This window comes from Notothenia rossii (assembly GCF_949606895.1).
Source record: "Notothenia rossii genome assembly, chromosome: 3".
Classification (NCBI taxonomy): Eukaryota; Metazoa; Chordata; class Actinopteri; order Perciformes; family Nototheniidae; genus Notothenia; species Notothenia rossii.
This window is the reverse complement of record NC_136901.1, coordinates 16,291,675-16,303,913: the sequence shown is the minus strand read 5'-3', so window position 1 is coordinate 16,303,913 and position 12,239 is coordinate 16,291,675. Positions and strand designations below refer to the sequence as shown.

General features: G+C 40.3%; 4 long non-coding RNA genes across 4 annotated transcripts; 3 read left to right on the top strand and 1 right to left on the bottom strand.

Annotated features, from left to right (window-relative positions):
- The first annotated feature begins 365 nt into the window (after positions 1–365).
- On the top strand, positions 366–1,670 carry LOC307033281. Its single transcript, XR_013806451.1, has 3 exons — positions 366–544; positions 946–992; positions 1,540–1,670. It is a non-coding gene; the product is annotated as an uncharacterized lncRNA (long non-coding RNA).
- On the bottom strand, positions 604–1,661 carry LOC307033280. The gene is made up of 4 exons (XR_013806450.1): positions 1,530–1,661; positions 1,083–1,143; positions 897–1,000; positions 604–736 (listed from the first exon to the last, which is right to left on the bottom strand). It is a non-coding gene; the product is annotated as an uncharacterized lncRNA (long non-coding RNA).
- Positions 1,671–10,262: 8,592 nt separating the features above from the next.
- Positions 10,263–10,863, top strand: LOC307034178. The gene is made up of 3 exons (XR_013806807.1): positions 10,263–10,366; positions 10,534–10,665; positions 10,752–10,863. It is a non-coding gene; the product is annotated as an uncharacterized lncRNA (long non-coding RNA).
- A 16-nt stretch (positions 10,864–10,879) lies between these two features.
- On the top strand, positions 10,880–11,631 carry LOC307034179. The gene is made up of 3 exons (XR_013806808.1): positions 10,880–11,076; positions 11,222–11,296; positions 11,592–11,631. It is a non-coding gene; the product is annotated as an uncharacterized lncRNA (long non-coding RNA).
- Positions 11,632–12,239: the final 608 nt, after the last annotated feature.

Here is a 12,239-nt window from a genome sequence, read left to right as displayed (position 1 = left end):
TAAACTTGTATAGTAGTCAGGAGCATCACTTTCTAATGTTTATTGATATATTTAGAGGGAGGGGATCTAAAGGAATGCTTCAAAATTCAGATTAGATTCATTTCTACCATTTTCTTAAATTCATGGTAGTTTCAGTAATCCCATGGTAATTGAGGACACAAGTTATCGAAATGACTAATGTCATCTTTATGGCTTTCAGAAAGGACAGGAGACCGACAGGTGACTATCAAAGGACTAGCAGCAGCAGCATGATGATGATGTTACATGTGTTGTTTTAGAAACATCCATTGCAAATACATGGAATTCAATAGAAATTGAATAGCATATCATGCAGTTTGTCTGTGCCTTTCCTCCGTGTTGTCCTGGTTTGCTGTGCTGCCTCCTAGTCGCCACCATGGTTTGCTGTGCTGCCTGGGGATGCTCAAATCGCTCCGAGAAAGGAGTACGAATGTACGGCTTCCCCACTGACACAGAGCGGAGGAAAAAATGGCTGGCTCAAGTCAGCAGGAGCAATTTCACGACCAACAGCAAAAAAATATGTGAGGTAATTATATACAAACACTGCATTTGCACTTTTTCACAAAACGAAAACCACACCATTGGGAAAGCTTAATGTTTTGTTTAATACAAAAAAACAGGGAAAGGCTTGAAAAACACAGAGTTGAGACTCAGGGTGCAGGGTGAGGGTCTCAGTGCAGGTATTCAGGCTCCATTGAATCCCCCTCTGGTTCTTGTGCTGGAAGAGGGAGTAACAGACAGGAGAAAGGGTTATACACACCTATATAGCACACCTTTTGGATGGGAAATTGCCTTGGAGTTAAGGTGTGGTCTTTTTTCCCAACTGAAGTTATGGAACTTTATTATTTGTGAGTTTAAAAAATTGAAGTGAAATCAACCTCTTCTCTGGAGAACAAACTTTGATTTCTCTGTCTTGTGAGTTTGCAGTCTTGCTCCTCCACCTGTAACATCACTGCCCCTCCACCTGCCATACAGTAGGTTACTAACAAGATTACTTATATAATACAGTGATAAAATACATGTTTAGTATGCTTACTTATATAAAACAGTAGTATTAAACTTACCTTGTGTTTTCATTCTCACTTAAGTCCCTCTCCCTTTGACATCAATCCAAAATCAGCTGAGCTGCAACATAATAGAGACAGGTAATAATCAACATAATCACAAGGACACAATATGGCTCTGCTAAAAACACTCACTCTTACACGCACCAAACTTCATATTTATCTAATATTTAACTCCCTCCACCCCCGCATACAATCCCGTTTATAAGCCCCTCTTCTCTAATTCAACAATGTTGGACGAAATGACATTAAGAGAACGGAATTTACAATTAAAAGGCTGTTCAACGTGTGCTGCTAACTTGATCCGGTAGCTTTATCTGTTATCTGTAAACGTTCCCTAAATCTACTAATTTAGGGATAATCCACTGACATCCTTTAATACACATGTTAATTTGAATCAGATGTACTGATAATATCCGCAATATAAATCTTTAAACTTCTTCATACCTTTCAAAAGTCCGTCACGAACGGTCTATTATGCTGCAACTCTACTGCGCTGCTAGCCTTGGCGCTAACTTCCGGGGAACGATTGAGAGGCTCCACGATCCGCCATTGCTGTAAAAAAGTGGTCCATTGGAGTGAACGGAGATGACATACTCTCAGTCTATACGGCGCTGGGGCCGGCCAATAGAGAGGCGAAGTCCCGCCCATCTACTTCCGACCCATGGGACCCCGGAAGCGGAAAATTATACATTGACGTCAATGGAGAGAGAAAAGTCATCTTTCGATCCCGTTTGAATTGTGCCACGAATGACACATATGATGTTTGTCAAATTAAAAGAACATTTTGCAAGTCAAAAAAATAAAAATGTGTCGTAAAACTGTGAAGTTACAATTTTTTTTGTGTGAAACCGCTCAGTGAACTACAGGTCTCTGGTCTCGCACAATACGCGTCACCATCACAAAGATGGCTGTCACGTTAGTAAATTTCACCTGTTTCTTTCAGAATGAGGCGAAAAAGTATAAAACGAGGTGAAAATCACTACAAGTCTGGGCATGTTGAGAGCTGTACATACACGAAAGGGAGCGGTTCTGTAAGAGCCAGCATGCGGGACCGGCTTTACAAGGTTTCAGTGAGTAATATGAGTGCAATGTTTAAGGTTAATGTCAGCTAGCTAACAAGGTACACTAACGTGTTTTGTTTTAGAAACTAGTTTTCTCCTTAAGAACTTTGTGGTGTCTGTGTATGCTGTGGATAACATTAGTGTTCACAAGAACAAGATACACTCCCGTGTTTTGTTTTAGTTGCTCTTCAGATTGAAGCGGCCAGTTCTATATCGACTATATGTGTGATCTCCTTTTTACATCTCGTTGTGTCATTTGAGTTTATTTGCTGTGTGTAGATTCAAGGATTTTGGTTATCTTGTCCAGGGATGCAAACTTGTCACCTTTCGGCGAAATTCTCCGTTTTGAATCCAAAATAGGTCGTTTTTGTGATTCCTGTAGATCTGCAATAAAAATATTTTTTGGGTATGGGAGGGGGTCTGGGACCCGGATTAATGTGCGGCCGCGAGCTTTTTTTATATATATTATAATGAAGCGCGAGCTGTGTGCTCGAGTCTTCCTGCCTGTCGGCTCTGCTCATGATGTATAATAAGCCTCTGCTGCTCGGCGATGATGGTCTAGCTTCAGCAGCTACATTACCTACGGTGCGTTCGTTAATATTAACTGTGCGTCCGGAGTCCCTGTGGCACAGACTGGACCGCTGGTGAACAGCTGTTAGAACGGGCCGTTCAGGTGTTCACAATAGAGCTCCCTGTCGGAGCGGCAGAGCGTGATGTGCACTGAAAAGTTTTTTTTTCCCGTCGCAATATTATCGTTGAGCTAGCTAACTAGCATACATTGTCACTATCTGCTAACGTTAGCTTTAGCCTTCGTTTTCTAATCGTTTTTTTCATAGGCTATAAACAGAGGTGGTATAAGTATATATCTTGTAATTGATTAAAATTAGAAGTACTCAGTTCTTGTACTTGAGTAAAAGTAGAAGTACCAGAGTGTAGGAATACTCTGTTACAGTAAAAGTCCTGCATTCCAAATGTTCCTCAAGTAAAAGTAGAAAAGTATTATTATCAAAATATAGTGAAAGTAGCGACAGTAAAAGTAGTCATTTTGCAGATTGGTCCATTTCAGAATAATATGATACGTTTTATAATGATTGATCATGAAAGTGTTCTCAAAGCTGGTAAAGGTGCAGCTAGTCTGAATGACTTTGTATACTGCAGGGTAGCTTTTGGATTTACTCCAGGTCGAACTAAAGTCTGATTTAACACTTGATTATATTTCACATCATTCATCCACATCTGTAAAGTAACTAAAGGTATTACATACATGTAGTGGAGTAAAAGTACACCATTTACCTCTGAACTGTAGTGGAGTAGAAGTACAAAGTAGCAAAACATTGAAATACTTAAGTAAAGTACAAGTATCTCAAAATTGTGCCCAAGTATAGTACTTGTTGAGTTTATGAACTTAGTTACTTTACACCAGTGGCTATAAAGATAGAAAGACTAAGCCTTGCACAGAGGCCTGAAAATACATTTTCAAAATGCTCAACAGTGCTGCCAAAATTATAAACTGACTGCTACACAATTAAAATAAATGCTTTTTATATATTTCTATTAGATGTGACTCTATGGCGTTTCTGTTAATATTAACACTGCTGCTTTAGTTGTTCTGACTGCTAAAATCCTCTGTTATTCCTCATTTTAAAGCCGATATTCTGTGGGGTCAGGGGGCTCGGATCCTTGTCACCTTTTTCATACCTGATGAGTTTGCATCCCTGTTGTCAATTTGTTTGGTTATCTAGGCACAGCTGTGTGTGACTCCCTCTGGTACACTGGTATGTGTTTTCCTAATGTAGAGAGCATTGATTAATTAATAAACTACACACTGACTCTAGATCCTGACCAAATCCTTATTTTTTGATCAAATGTTTTTCAAAAAAATGTATTGTATATTATATAACAGCTGCAAATCACAGACCGGAGTCTCTGCTACTGTGGACCACGAAGGAGGGGATCATCATCCCCATCCCCATCCCCAAAGACCCTGCATGGCATGGAAATCTCCTCCTCCTGGAACAATTCTACACCCAGCATATGCTCCCTGTGTTGGCCAGTAGAGAGGAGGACATTTAAATAAACATACTCTTAACACCCTCGGACTCTGCGTTGTGTTTCGTATGTGTGATGGGGTGTTATGCAGAGGGGAGGAAAACAGGACACAGCAGATTGGGATTGTGGTGGAGATGCTGAGCAGTTATTTAATTGTTGCGTGTAATTATTATTATACTGTGTGCTTCTTAGTTATTCCATCTTTTGCTGTAACATGGATCTGTATGTAACTCTATATTTAATTGTTATCTACCACACTTCCTTCTACATCATACACCATCATTATACATGATGGTGTACTGTATATAGGATATGTATTTATTTGTATACATATCTAAATTGTATAATTTTATTTTTCGTATTTGGGATTTCTCTTTTGTCCACTCAAATACACTTGGCCCTTTCTCTTTTCCATGTGGAAAATGGCAGCTGCATATTCTGCTTTTCTCATCTGCTCCCTGTCTGCTCATCTACGATGAGAAAATTATATAATTAATTACTAATAATCATTTAAACCTGTTATTACCAATATTTCACAAATTCTTCATGTAAACTTAAGAGCACAGCTGTATGTTGAGTATGTCAGCTTTGCTTGGTTCATCTTACTGTGGGGTGGGGGGGGGGGGGGGCTGCTACATGGATGTCGGTGCAGTCCACAATAATTTTGCAGCTGAAGGCAGAATGAATTTATTATTGACTCAGAATGAAGCACAACTTCATGTCATACAATACATTGACTTTATTTGTAATTGTGTAAAAAAAATATGAGCATTGATTAGCAAGCAGGACCTGGCAGGAACAGAGAATGGTGATGGATGGAGCTGGGAAGAGAGAAGAATAAAGAAAACAGATCAACTTTATTATCGGATATTAAAAATTCAATTTCAAAACAAGTTGCCGCTCCTACAGTTTTCTAGTGTGTAAAGATGATTTCACATGACCAATGCAAAATATCACACTCAATACATGTGTGTCTCTGAGGGGTGCATTGTGCCTTTGATGTATATAAATAATATACCATAACCAAATACTATTACGTACAGTGGAAATCAGGTTACCAGAGCAGGTCAGACCAGTGTGCATGTTCCTCAGGGTCTCAGCAGTTACAGGTGAGGTAAAGAAAATAAAAGAGAAAAAGGTCAGTAACAACACTTTAAAGTAACAACACTGAATAATTATCTCTTTTAATAATTTTCTCTCAGTAATCACTCAACTACTGTCTTTCCAACAAACAGATTGACTCACTCTCACTATCATCACAATGAAACACGTCCAGAAGAATGTCATGCAAAGCTGCCTGCCTTCCTTCCTTCGACTCTCCCTGAACTGCCTGATCTTTTAATGGTCAATGTTAACCATTTGTGCAGATAGCATTAAGTAGAAAAGATCGCTGATACTAATGTGGCGTTAGCCTACCTCCCGCCCCCTTAGCACCTGGTGGAGGGGGCGATAGGCTACTCTTCAAATGTTTCACAAAATACTTACCATCATGACTACTCTTACCGTTTAACATTTTGGTTTACTTCATGTTAAGGCTAATACAAATGACAAGGCTAAGTAATGTAATATAATGCTAACTAACATGCTCGCTACTAGCTAGGTAGCTAACTTGACTATGTTCCATGCAAAACATGTATATTACCTGATATGTTTGGTCCAACGACTCCTGGTCCTTTCATCAGACGGGAAGCGATAGAACGAGCAAGTGGTATGATCTCTTTTGTGATTACAACCTCGTACAAAGCACACAGGCATCTTGTAAAAGTGAATTTATTGGAGCAATCTCTTATATTTATTGGAGGGAATAAATCAGTCTTCTTCTTCCTCTTTGCTTTGCGAGTCACAACCAGTCTTGGAGCATTATCGCCTATGACATCACTTACGCGACCCAGAATGCATTTGGGATTTGTAGTCTTTCTAGTTGCGTATTATTCATAGTCTTATATTTCAGCATTTTTACGACAAACTGTGACTTTTTTTGCATGGAAATGATTGTTTAAGATTGACAAACATCATATGTGTCATTCGTGGCACAATTCAAACGGGATCAAAAGATAACTTTTCTCTCTCCATTGACTTCAATGTATAATTTTCCGCTTCCGGGGTCCCATGGAGGCTCCCGGAAGGGGAGGGACTTCGCCTCTCTATTGGCTACAGAGGGCTAGCAGTGTGTTGCCAGCATCGACACATATTATTGGTCTATTGTTTGTCATTGTCAATCAATCATGGGCTGACAGGCTCAGAGAGCCCTGACAGTGCTGTCAATCACAACACAAACCAGGGTGGGGCGGGACCTCATGGCATGGGTGGGAGTCGCGGGACGGGCTGCTGCTGAGCTGAAAATGGATAAGCAGAAGAAACGCCCGGGTGGCGCTGAAAAACTGCGACTTAAAAAGCTAAAGTCTCTGGAGGTGGAGGCTGCTAAATATTCTAAATTGACGGACCTATTTGGTGCCATGGTCACCGCCCCAGCAGGTGCTGCTGCGCCGGGAGACGAGCGAGTGGACGCATACATGGTAAGTAACGTTAGCCTGGGGCTGGCTAGGCTACATTTTTGAGACATGTCCAAAAAAAAAGTAGAAAACGTTTTTACATTGAATGTGATGTGACCTAATTAACTGCATAGTCCTACTTGTGACAACATATTAGCCCAGAGTTGAAGGGCTGTGAATGTTAGTAGTTGTGGTTGATTTTGTTTAAATATGCCGAATTGTGATATTATGGATTTTTATTGTTCAGATGATTTAGCTAGGCTAGCTAAGAGCTGCTAACGTCAGCGGTTTCTTGTAGCCATAGCAACAGTAAACGTTCACATGGACCAACGAGCTGTAAGTAGAGATGAAGCTGCAGAATCAAGTTGTATTGTAAATACAGATGAGATACTTTGAATTTTAGCACAAAATATAAGTAAACCTATAGGAAATAATTAGATTAATTTGCAATATTTGCCATTGAATTTATTGTAATCTTTCAATTCATTTATTGTTTACTGAGGTGATAACTTTTTCATAATTTGTGTGTAACTTTAATTTCTGTGTAAATGTGTTACTTTTACTGTAGTTTTCAAATGGCTGTGTATAGTGCTGTCTTGAGCATTTTCAGGTATTGTCACAAAGATCTGACTTTTTTGCATTGGAAAACACTAAGTGTCATAATGAAAACATGGCAAAGCCACTAGTGTTGTTACGCTTGCGAACGTTTCGTTCAATATGAACTAATCTTTTATCTTGTACATTATTCTGTAGTTTTTAGTTATTTCCCCATCTAATGATAAATGCTTTCCCTATGTCCAGCCCAGACAGGTTCAGGGCAAGTCCAGCTGGTCAGTTCAGGGAGAGAGCCAGACCAATTCAGGCAGCCCAAAGACTGCACCACCTGAGAGGGAAAAGACTGTAGAGAGTGAGGAGTATGTCAGCCCAAAGACAGGATCACCTGAGAGGGAAAAGGCTGGAGAGAGTGAGGAGTGTGTCAGCCCAAAGACAGGATCACCTGAGAGGGAAACAGCTGTTGAGAGCTATGAGTGCGCCAGTCAAATAACTGATTTTTTTTAACAACCTGATCAGAGAAATCTCCGGTCATTTTTAAATTACCATCCTCAGCAAAAAAGTAGCAATCCAGTGGTGCAGAAAGTGTTCTGTAGCAGAGACGGCACCAGTAGAAGGTGGCTGACGTACTGTCCAGAGCGTCACATACTGTATTGTTTCATCTGCATGGCATTCGGTAAGAGAACTGATAGCAGTCTGTTCATCAGTGGAATGTCAGATTGGAGGCATATACACCAGCGCACAGAGGACCATGAGAGAAGCAGTGGACACAGAAACTGTGCTGAAGCTTACCTCTTGAAATCCGCCAGTGCTGATATCAGCAGTGTGTTTGGTGGCAGTCAGATGTCGGCGCACAGAGAGCAGGTCAGAAAGAGACGGCAGGTTTTGGAGCGCATCATAGATATCATCAAGGTTCTTGGGAAGAGGGGGCTTGCATACAGGAGGTCAGAAAATGAGGCAGCATATACTCTGGAAGACCACACAGTAGATCATGGTAATTTCTTGGAACTCATACTTCTACTGGGGAAGTATGATTTCTGTTTAAAAGAGCACCTGGACAGCTGCATTGAGAACAGCAAAAAGTTGCATTTGTCTGGAGGCACGAGAGGCAGAGGTTCCCTTGTAACTTTACTCTCCAAAACCACAGTCAACTCAGTGATAGATGCAATTCACCATCTCATTCAAAAAAACATCTCCAGTGATATCAAGAAAGCATGAATGTTTTCAGTGCAGCTGGACACAACACAGGACATCACCTCTCAGGATCAATGCTCTATAATTATGAGGTATGTTAGTGATGTTGTTCATGAGAGGCTTGTTGCAGTGCTGAAGTGCAGTTCATCCACTGGACAGGCCTTTGTCAACATGCTGTCAGAAGTTCTGGACAAAATGGGCCTCAGCAAGACCATGTGCATTGGAAATGCGACTGATGGGGCATCAAACATGCAAGGCCAATACAAAGGATTCTCCAATGTCTGCACAATCTCCAAACCAGGTGCATGTATGGTGCTACGCACATGTACTAAATCTGGTGCTTGCAAACACAACCCAGATTGTTATTGAGAGTGGGTCCCTGTTTGCGCTCCTCAATGGCATTGCGGTATTCATCAAAGAGTCATATAAAAGGATGAATGTGTGGGAAGAGTCAGGCCGAAACAAGAGACGTAGACGCCTTGCTCCTATTGGCGAGACACGCTGGTGGGCCAAGCATGAGGCCCTGAAGAAGGTGTTTGGCTCCTTTGGAAAACCGGAAGATGGTTCTGTACGTTGATGTGCTGTTGACATTATCAGCTATACAGAAACAGGCAACAGTGAAAGCATGTATCCGTGTCATGGCCAGAGGATATGCAGAGTCATTGCTCAACTATGAGACGATCTTGACGGCTCAAATCTTCCTCCGCATATTTGAACATACCTCTACATTGTCTAAATACCTTCAGACGGTAGGATTGGACATCCTCTCTGCTCACAGAATGGTGGCATCGACACAGGATACGCTGAAAAGCTTGGGAAGAGATTTTGAATCTGTAAAAAAAGCAGCAGACACATTTGTCAACTGGAAAAACACAGAAATCCAAGAGAGAGATGACACGGACATTGAAGTGGAGGCCACACTGCCACAAAAGAGGAGGAGGATGAAGAAAGTTTTGCCTGGAGAGATGGCTCAGGATGAGACCCTGGATGATGCAGAAAAATCTTATGAGGTGAATGTGCATAACCGGATCATGGACACAGCAATTGAAGCCATTCATAGGCGCTTTTTAACACACGGCAATCTATATGCTGACTTGGCATGTCTGGATCCCAGAAACTTCCCTCAGCTCTGCACCAGTGCTCTTCCCCAGTCTGCCCTTCAAGACTTAAGCAAGTGCTTGCAAGGATTTGACAGCAGGGCAACCAAGGAAAATATGCAGGCCGAGTTGAAAAGCTTTGGTCTCCAGTGGAACAGGCTGAAGGCATCCCCATTGGCAGAGTACAAAGCAAGAACAGTAGAAGATGGATCAGGTGGTGAGGAGGACAACACAGAAGAGGTTGAGATAACTCCCATAAGCTGTTGCTCCTGCAAAGAATGCCCTCTGTGCTGCTACCAGATACTTCGCCGTTTCAACATGCTAACAGATGCATACCCTGTCCTAGGCCTTGCTTATAAATACCTGCTTACATTATCCCTCACACAGGTGGCTTGTGAGCGCACATTTTCAATTTTGAAGTTTATTAAAAACAGACTCAGAAGCACCCTCTCATCTGATAAATTGGAGGCATTTATGTTGATGGCCACAGAGAAAGACATCCTCATGTCCTTGGACTCTGACTCTGTGATAGACAGACTTGCAGAGAAGAGTGAGCTGCTTAAGAAGCTGCTCCACTGATAAGGCGAGAAATATTTAATATTATTGTTATTATCACACATCACACATTATGGATGTAGTTATTCATTATTTGTCATTTGAATGATGCTTTTCAGAAGTTGTATTGTGCTTATGTGTTGATCCTTAATGGTGGGATCATGAACACTAAATGATCAATTATTCTCCATTACAGGTTGTTCTGATATATTTGAGGAGTCGTTCTCCCTCTGTTCTATATGTGGACTTGTTCTCTCATTTGGGACCACTGTTAGAATTTGGTAAGTTTATCATGTATTTTTTAATGTTGTATAAATTCATACTTCATAATTTTAAAAACAGTTTTGAAAGAAACGCACATCCCAAAAGTTTTCAACTCTAGGTGCAGGACAGAGGAAAACATTTTATTTATTTTTCAGACTTAATAATGTATCCAATTCCCTCTCAGGTTGACCACTTGACATGTGAGAGCTTGAGGAGTTGTTCCCCCTCCGTCCATGTTCGAGGACTTGCTCTCTCTCTGCCTCCACTCTCTACCTTCACTGCACCAAAGTTTGGCTGTTGAGTCTCCTCTAGTATGGTGAGTTTATCATTTTTTATGTTTTATGAAATCATACTAAATTTGTGATGATTAGAGACTTAATAATGTATCCGATTCCCTCTTAGGTTGACCACTTGACATGTGAGAGCTTGAGGAGTTGTTCCCCCTCCGTCCATTTTCAAGGATTTGCTCCCTTACTGCCTCCACTTCACCACTTTTTGAGAAGTCTATGATTTTTTCAGTATGTCATGTGTCTTATAATGTTATATGAATTCATACTTGATTTGTGATGATGAGAGACTTAATAATGTTTCCATGTCTCTTTTAGGTGGACCACCCTATATATGAGAGCCTAAGGAGTTGTTTTCCCTCTGTCCCCTTTTGAGGACCTGCTTTGTCTCCTCCATCATTCACTGGGCCACTTTTAGGTTCCTGAGCTTATTTCATGTGGTGAGAGGAATGCAATATGTGTATGTTTAAAGGTTATGTTTAAAGGTTTATGTGAAGAAACATACTATATGTGCGATAAAATGACAATTGGTAATTCATAAATATCTCTTTATATTCTCTGCTACCATTATCTCCTGTCAAACAGGTTTTCCTGACCTGCTAGAAGTTCTTCTATGATGCTTGAGTCATCCATCATATCTGAGAGCTTCGTCTTGACTTTGTGAGTTTATTATGCAACTTGTTTTGTCTCAGATTGAAACAAAAGGTTTGATTATGATTATTTCCTGGCTGAAGATTTTCATATTGATGGTTTTAATTTCAAACATCTGCATATCTTTTAAGTTCAATTAACAGTTATGCAGGTAGGCCTTAGGGCTCTTTTGAGACTTAAGTCATCCTTCATGACAGATACATTTGTTCACTAAGTGTCACTACGTCACAAAAAGGCTACATGGCTACATATATTTGTCAGTACACAGATACTGAGTACAAGTTCTGTTTGCTGTTTCTTGCAGGTCACGAATTTGGTGAGGAGTGGAGCTGGCTGGCTGCGGACGAGAAAGTATAGAGCAATACATACTTGTGCACATACACGTATATGAGAATGCATTTTCACACAGCTACAGTATATATATATATATATATATATATATATATATATATATATATATATATATATATATATATATATATTTCCAATTCTCTATTTATGGTTTCATAATGAGTGAGTGAGTTTCAGCTCTAATGCTGCTACTGTCTGTAATATGTTTCTATTTAGATTATTTGTCAGGATATGTTTTTGTTATTATTGTCCGAGTCTGGTTTTAACTAATACTGGGCTTACACCAAAAGATTTTCACAGTCACAGACAAAAAACTGAAAGGGTAGCATAAGGGTTCTTCCCATTAGTCTCGTCCCACCCCTAGTCATGACATAACTTCTGTTGTGATTTGACACTATAATGAATAAAGATTAATTGATATAGCTGTCAATTTTAGTCCTTGAGTTCATAGTTAAGTGCTTTATTTGTTAACTGCTATCAAGGAATATGACTCTCCTTTGTAGTATGCATGAAAGAAGATGCCGCAAGTTTAGTTGACTTCTATGTAGTGTCCGCTGATAATGTAGTGGGCTGGTCTGGACAGAAAATGCCAGGGCTGAAT